Below are 8,715 nucleotides of genomic sequence, written 5' to 3' on the forward strand. Positions count from 1 at the left end.
TAAAATTTCATTTTACTGGAGAATGGTATTAGGAACCAAAGTCAAGACACTAGGTATGATTATTGCCACTGTGGATATCATGGCTTCTAGACCCTCTCAAGAGACAGAAACAGGGAATAAATGTGTTTGCTACCAAATGAATAAAACTTGCATTTCTATATGAAACAACTTGTTATATATTATGCTATCATGGAGTTGTAATGAGTAAATTAATATCCAACTCTGTCTTTTTAACACGTGGATATATCTAGTGTCTGTTCCCCTTGCTTACCCATAAACTACTCTAATATTGTGAAAACTTGGTCACACAACCTACTGTCTATTCACTTTAATTTTTAATCTATTATTCATATGTAGTGGTATCAGAATTAATCCATAGCCCTGTGTGAACTTTATCACTAGAGTGCAATACATATGTACTTTTTTTTCTTTAGTTTCAGAGATTCCACTCATTTCCAAAGTTACTTAGGTCAGAACCTTACCCTACATTTCCCTCAGTGAAGTTATTTCATAAATTTGCCATTCAGTTAGATTATCTTGTCACAGTCTTCATATCCTTCTTGGATGTGTTGACTTCTTTTAAAATTTTTACATACTTTGAGGTTCACTCTTTGATCATTAAAAATCTGTGAATCTTTGACAAATACATAATGTCATGTGGCCAATATTGTTAAGAAGAGGAGATTCATCTCCTTAAAAATTACTCTGTTCACATAATTAATTGTACTCTCCTTCCTCCCTGGGAATTCTTCATCTTTCTAAGGTCGCTATAGAGTGACATTTTCCAGAAAGTCATAAAATTAGAATGATACAAGTTATACCCTTCTCAGACTAGCTTCTTTTACCTCATAATATTCACTCATATTTTATTCAGGTCTTTAGAGATAATCTGTTTTTCCTGTGTGAGTTTTAGGTAGATTGTTTTGCCCATTTCATCTAAGTTATCCAATTTGTATCCCAGAATTGCTTCACAGTATGCCTAATTATCTTTTTAATGTTCCTGAGTGAATTAGTGATCCCTTTTAATTTTTCATATTGTTGCTTTGTGAGTTTTCTATTTTTTCTTCTTGGTTAGCAAGATAATGTTTTATAATTTTTTTAAAAATATTTTTAATTTTATAGATTCTTTTCAATTGCTTTCACATTTTCAACACTGTTGATTCTCTTTTTTGCTATTTCTTTTCTTTTAAATGTTTTGTATTTTTCAACTTTACAATACATTATTGTTAACTATAAGCATATATTCATATGCTTATTAGATATCTACAGATTTCTCATCTTCTAAGTGAAATTTGTTATCATCTCACCAACATTTTCTTACATTTTCCCCTCCCATTACCTGGTAACCACCACTCTAATTTCTGTTTCTGTGCATTTGTTTTTTGGGGGGATTCCACACATAAGTGATATTATACAGTATTTGTATTTTTTTTTGTCTCTGGTACTTCATTTTGGATAATATCCTCAAGGTTTATCTGATCACAAATGGAAAGCTTTCTTTCTTAGCGTGGATGAAATTACATAGGGCATATCCTCCTTATTTATTGATCATTTGACAGATACCACTTAGTTTGTGTCAGTTAGGAATAATGCTTCAATAAGAATAGAGGTATACATCCTCTTTTCAAGTTTGTTTTAGCTTTTTTTAGATACATATACAAAAGCTGCATTTTTGGATTATGTGGTAGTTCAAGTTTTAATTGTTTGAAGAGGCACCACCCTCTATACACACTATAGTAAGATTTTTTATCTTAAATGGGTGTTAAATTTTGTCAAATGTTTTTTTGTGCATCTATTGAGATGATAATGTGGCTTTGGAATTTCCTTTTGTTAATGTGGTATATTATATTGATTTATTTGCTTATGTTGAAGCATCCTTGTGTACTTGAGATGAATCCCACTTGGTCATGGTGTGTGATCATTTAATATATTTTTGGATTCAATTTGTTAATACTAACATCTCGCTCTGGTGCCTTGTCTCCCACTGCCTGGGTGACCCATTGGTTTTTTAGTAGTGTTTGCTTTAGTCTCCAGGTAGTAGGATTTTTCTCATTTCTTTCTTTGTGTTAGTTTTCTAGTTTCATGCCATTTTGAGCAAAGAAGATACTTGGAATAATTTCTACACTCTTAAATTTGTTGAGGTTAGTTTATGTCCCAGTATATGGTCATTGTGACAGAATTTTCCATGTACACTTGAAAAGAATGTATACTCTGTTTTTTTTTTTGTTTTTTGATATAATATCTTGAAAATATCAAGTAAGTCTAACTGTTCTATTATATCATTTGGGATCTGTGTTGCCTTGTTGATTTTCTGTCTAGGGAGGGGATCTGTCCATTGTTGTGAGCAGAATGCTGAAATCCTATTAATCCACTCCCACCTATTTCTCCTTTTACATCTTTTTTATTTTTCCTTTTTTTCTTCTCTTTCTTTTTTTTTTTTTTTTGTTTAGGATTGCCCCTGCTGCCTATGCAAGTTCCCAGAAAAGGGGTCGAATCGAGTTACAGCTGTCAGCCTATGCCACAGTCACAGCAATGCCAGATCTGTCTGTGACCTACACCACAGCTCACCACAATGCTGGATTCCTAACCCACTGAGCAAGGCCAGGGATCGAACCCACATCCTCATAGATCCTAATTGGGTTCATTAACCACTGAGCCATGAAAGGAACTCCATCTCCTTTTATGTCTATTAGTATTTGTTGTATGTATTTGGGTGCTCCTGTATTAGGGGCATATACATTGAAAAATGTAATATTCCTCTCTTGATTGATTTTTTTTATCATTTCATAGTGCCCTTCTTTGTCTTTCATTATAGCATTTGTTTTAAAGTCTATTTTGGGAGTTCCCGTGGTGGCGCAGTGGTTAACGAATCCGACTAGGAACCATGAGGTTGCGGGTTCGGTCCCTGCCCTTGCTCAGTGGGTTAACGATCCGGTGTTGCCGTGAGCTGTGGTGTAGGTTGCAGACGTGGCTCGGATCCTGTGTTGCTGTGCCTCTGGCGTAGGCCGGTGGCAACAGCTCCGATTCAACCCCTAGCCTGGGAACCTCCATATGCCGTGGGAGCGGCCCAAGAAATAGCAACAACAACAACAACAACAAAAGACAAAAGACAAAAAAATAAAAAATAAATAAAGTCTATTTTGTCTGATAGGAGTATTGTGACTCCTGATTTCCTGTCATTTTCACTGGCATAAAATGGAATAATCTTTTCCATCCCCTCACTTTCAATTTATGTATATATATATATATATATATACACACACACACACACACACACATATATATATGTACACTTTGCCCTAAAATGAGTCTTTTGTAGGCAGTGTATTGTAGGCTCCTGGTTTTTTATCCAGTCTGCCACTCTAAGTCTTTTGATTGGTGCATTCAGTCCATTGGTATTTAAAGCAATTATTGAGAGCTATGTATTGTCATTTTAAACCACTCCTTATATCTGTTGGATTTTGACTGACAGTCATATAGACTCAAACACATTCTAAAAAAAGTATAGATTTTCTTACTCACCTTCCTCACATTTAATTATTTTGGTATCCTCTTTTACACTTTCATGTTTATGCTATTGCTCTTCCTTGTTTTTATCATCACTTTCACAAATAGTTTTTTTTTTTTTTCTTTTTGTGTGTATACTGGTTTAAGTGGTGACTTTCCAATTGCAATTTCCTCCATCCTATATCTTCTTACTTCTTTCCTATTTTGTGGAGACCTTTCAATATTTATTTTAGGATAGGTTTAGTACTGCTATGTTCTTTTATTTTATTCTATTTTGCTTGTCTGAGGAATTCTTTATTTCTCCTTTTAATTTAAATGATTGTATTGCTAAGTAGAGTATTATATGATGCAACTTTTTCCCCTTTAGAACTTTGAATATATCTTGCTACTCCCTTTTGGCCTGTAGTGTTTCTGTAGAGAAATCAGCTGATAGCATTATTGGGGTTCCCTTATAATTAACTATGTTTTTCTCTTGATGCCTTTAGAATTCTCTCCTTATCTTTAAATTTTAGCATCTTTATTGTAATAGGTCTTGGTATATGTCTGTTTTGGGTGACTTATTTGAGGCCCTCTGTGCTTTCTGTATATGGTAATCTGTTTCTTTCCAAAGATTTGGACATTTTTCAGCCATAATTTTCTTCAAACACATTTTCAATAAACTTTTTTCTTTCTTCTCCTTCTGGGAACCCTATTATACTTAGATTGGCACATTTTATATTATAACATAGATCTTTTAGAGTGCTTTCAGTTCTTTTTTTTTTTTTTTTTTTTTTTTTAGCTTTCTCTCTCCTGTTCTTATTGGGTGATTTCCATTATTTTATCTTCCAAGTCACTTATTTTTTTTCTTCTACTTTACTCATTCTGTTGTTCATTGCCTGTAGCTAAGCTTTTGCTCTGTAAATGAGCTGTGTCATTTTTCTTGGCTCTTTCTTATAGTTTCTAGTTCCTTTTTAAATCTATCTGCATTACTTTATATAGCCATTCTTACCACCTCTTTTTTGAGCTTGGTGTCTCTTAGAACTCAGACATCTGTTTCATTTTTTGTGCCTTTAGGGGAATTCTCCTGTTCTTTTATTTGCCTTTTTTGTTTTGTTTTGTTTTGTTTTGTTTTAACCCTACCTGCAGCATATGGAATTTCCCAGGTTAGGGGTTGAATCAGAGCTGCAGCTGCCAGCCTATGCCACAGCCACAGCAATGCCAAATCCAAGCTGTGTCTGTGTCCTACACCATAGCTCACAGCAATGCTGGATCTTTAACCCACTGAGCAAGGCCATGTCCTCATGGATACTAGTCAGATTTGTTAATGCTGTGAGTCTTCATTTTGCTTATATTTTTCTTACTCTCTGCAGCCAGAGCTTAGGCATTCAACCAATGTCCAGGTATACCAGGCTGTGCTGTGGCAGGCTGTGGTACCAGTCATCTGGTCTAGTCATTTTTGATCAGTGATTCTCTGGGGAATATTTTTCATATCTATTGCTTCTGCCTCCTGAATCATTGCTGCTTTTAAAAAGAAAATTGCAAATTGAGTGGCCATCTCATCCTGCTTACTACTATATCTCAGTTAAGGGCTTCCATCAGAAAAAAAAATAACCTAACAAAATTGTGGTGTTTTTTCATAAATCATATTTGGGTTCAATCATATTGGGATTCACTCCATGATACAAAAGCCTCCTGAAATAGTTCTTTCCCTATCTTGGAATTCCTATGAAGTTGTTGTACTAAAATGCTCTAAGCATCCATTAGAAGTATTTCTTTATTATATTTATAGTTGTACAATGATCATCACAACCAATTTTACAGCATTTTAATTCATTGAGTAATAAAAAAGACTGTGATTTACTAAATTAGATTTAGAAAACAAAATTCATCTGAGACAAAATTATCCTGTAAAATTTATGACTATGGGTATCTCATAAATTATAAATTACGTTGGTCACACTATACCCTTTTTAAAACTCATTTTTGTGTTTTTGGTATATATTAATCTTGAAATATGTAGTTCTCAGTCTTTTAAACTTTTGTGCTTACTGCTTGCAACTATTGTTTGATATTAGTAATAACTCAAATAACTTAAACTTATTTACCCATTCTTTTGGAAAACTTTTTATCTTATTTCCAATTTTATGGCTCTTACAAACAGTGCTGCAATTCACATGTTATAAATATCTTTTGTGCATTTTTGTAAGACTATCTTACATAATATTCCTTAATGGCATTTTTCAGTATATACTTCTTCAGTTATATATAGTCCCCAACATCTCATCAGTGTTTGCAGTTGTAGCAATTAGCAATTTAACACTCCAAAAAAAAGCTAGAAATTCTAAATTTTGCAAGCTGTCTCTGTTTTCTGTTGGTATTTGGTATTGTCAAACTTCTGATGGTTTTAGCAACTGTATGTGTATATAAATGTTCCTCACTTTTTTCTTGGTATTGTGTAGTTTCCCCTAAATGATAATGGCCTTTAATATCTATTAAAATGTATATAGGTTTTTTCTTATATGAATTGCCATTTGTCTACTGGATTTGTTCAACTCTACTTGATTTATTGGAGTAGATGTTAGTTAATTATGATGCATATGAAATCATTTATTTTTCTAGTATTTTATTTAGGAACTTTATGTTCACAATTTTCATTTTCTTTTTCTGTTTTCATCTGATTTTAAGGTTATTACTTGTCATAAAATGAATTGATGACTGAAAAAAAAAAGTAATTTTTTTTTAACTGAAACTAATCACCTCATAAGTTTCTAACAGGGTTTGGGACATGCCATTGCTCTGGCCCCAGCATTGGTGTGATATCTAAAACATTGGTGGTTCTCTGAGGTCACCTGAGGTGTTGCCATGAGTTGCTTTGGCGTGGTCTCTTCACCAGCCATGAGGTGGAGAGGCCTGAAGGAGGAGGAGGCCTGCAGCATGTGGCTGGATGTAGTGGCACTAAAGAGGTGGAAAGCACAGACACATTTAATCAAGTCAGGCACCAATATGCTAACAATTTTTCCTGGAGAGAGAAAGGCTAAGATTTCTTTCACTCAAAGAAGTCATCCACCTGCAGGCACTCGGTAGTCCAGTATTGTTTCCTTCTTTACCTTGAAGCCAGGAAAGACAAATGGTGATAACCAGAGGAATGTTTCATCTCATATAGAAAGTCAGACCAACCAAGAGTCTAAGGAAGAAGCAGCCCAGCTAGACCATCTGATCCAGGGCTTGGGGGATGATTGCACAGCCCCCCCTTTAGCCACTTCAATCCCTGCAGACATCCAGGAAGCTAGACTTTCTCCACAGTCTCTCTGTAATAATTGCCACCATGAAATGGGAACCCCATGCTTGACTGTGCTTTGTTCCAGCCTGATACCTTAGTCTGTGTTAAAGAGGGTGAAGCCTCACTGGCCCGTTCCTTCACCCAAGACATGGAGAGTTCTTACTTGCTGGACCAAAAGGAGGGAGAAGTTTCTTCTTGGAAAAGGGAATGGCTTCATGGATCTAAGAAAAATAACTATTAGAGTGTGGAGAGACACAGTAAAACACCTGGGCACAAGGGCCATCACCTCTTGAACAAAACTAACTTGGAAAATGTGTCTTCCAAAAGAAACAGTTAGTCCCCTGTCCTTCTTCAAACATACAAGGAATTCTGAAGTATAACAGACACAGAAACAGTGAAACAAAGTCCTTGTTCTACTCTTGTGATTTCCTGGGACAGTGAAAAGAATGACAAGGACTCTTGGAGCCAGCTTTTCACTGAGGATTCTTGGGGCCAGCAGGTCATTGCCCAAAACTCTAGAGCTCCTTTCTGAGATGTAACCAATGACCAGAATCAGGGCTTAGGGCAGTTTCCTAACAGCCCTTGGGCTCAGTGCCAGGATAGGATCACTAAGTTAAATCTGAAGCCTGATTCGCTCTTTACCCAGGACTCTGAAGGTAATCAAGTTATCAGGCACCAACTGTAAACGTCTTTGTGAGGGTTTGGTTCTGAAAGTGCCTTGAAATGACATAGAAGAAAATATCTTCAGGGAGTTTTTTGTTTGTTTGTTTTTTTTGTTTTTTTAGGGTCACACCTACAGCATATTGGAAGTTCCAAGACTAGGGGTTGAATAGGAGCCATAAGCTCTGGCCTACATCCCAGCCAAAGCAATGCCAAATATGAGCCACATCTGTCACCTATGCTGCAGTTCATGGCAACCTCAGATCCTTACTCCACTGAAGAACGCCAGGGATTGAACCAGCAAACCAGCATCTTCATGATACTGGTCAGGTTTGTTACTGCTGAGCCATGATTGCAACCCCCTTTTCCTTTTTCTTTACTTTTTTTTTTTTTTTTTTTTTTGAGGGAGTTCTCTTGTGGTGTAGTGGGTTGGGGATCCAGTGTTGTCTTGTCTCTGCAGCAGCTTGGGTGGCTGCTATTGTCTGGGTTTGATCCCTGACCCAGGAACTTCACATACCATGGGCATGGCCAAACAAAAAATACCTCAAAGTATCTTCAGAGGAATTTTTTTGAGTAGGGTAATGTAAGATCTTTGTTTTAAAAAGATCATTCATGAGAAAGAGGGAGGCATGGGATGATGCTGTTATTGAGCATTTTCTTTATAAATAAAGAGATAGTACCACTTGTTGAGACAGTATGATTGGCATCGTGCCTCCCCTGAGGAAGTGGTGGCTAGTAAATTCCCTGCATGAGTTTCTGGTGAACACTGAGGGGGCAGGGCAGGTATGCATTCCTCCACTGAACAGCCTTCTACTTGGCTTGCACTGAGCAACCTCTCTGCTCTTTTCAGATGCCTGACTGGGATATTACTTCTTATGGATATGTGTTCTTTTAATCTCTGGCTGTAGTCTTACCCACTCAACTTAAGCTTGTGAAAATGGATCATGACACTTTTTTAGGTGAAGGCAAATCTCCCAGATCCAGGTCTACAGGGGTAGGGATGATGGCAAGAGAGGCAAAATGATTATATAGTTTTGTTATTTTTGTGGTAACAAATTTTAAGTTACATACTCTATATTTAAACATCTCCCTAAAAAAGACTGACCTGTATAACAACCTAAATGTGACTATGTCCTTCTTCTACTACTAGGTGGGGTAGAGCCACTTTTGTAAAACTATGAATCCAAATAAATGACTATTAACCAAAAAAAAAAAAAAAAAAGGTTTCTAACAGGGTTTACTGTATGCCTACAAGGATTTGTACATTCTTAGGTCACTCTGACATTTTA

At 36.0% G+C, this 8,715-nt stretch overlaps 1 pseudogene; it reads left to right on the forward strand.

The window, feature by feature from the left end:
• Positions 6,382-7,451, forward strand: LOC100522123 (annotated as a pseudogene).

This window comes from Sus scrofa, chromosome 2 (genome assembly GCF_000003025.6).
Source record: "Sus scrofa isolate TJ Tabasco breed Duroc chromosome 2, Sscrofa11.1, whole genome shotgun sequence".
NCBI classification, from domain to species: Eukaryota; Metazoa; Chordata; class Mammalia; order Artiodactyla; family Suidae; genus Sus; species Sus scrofa.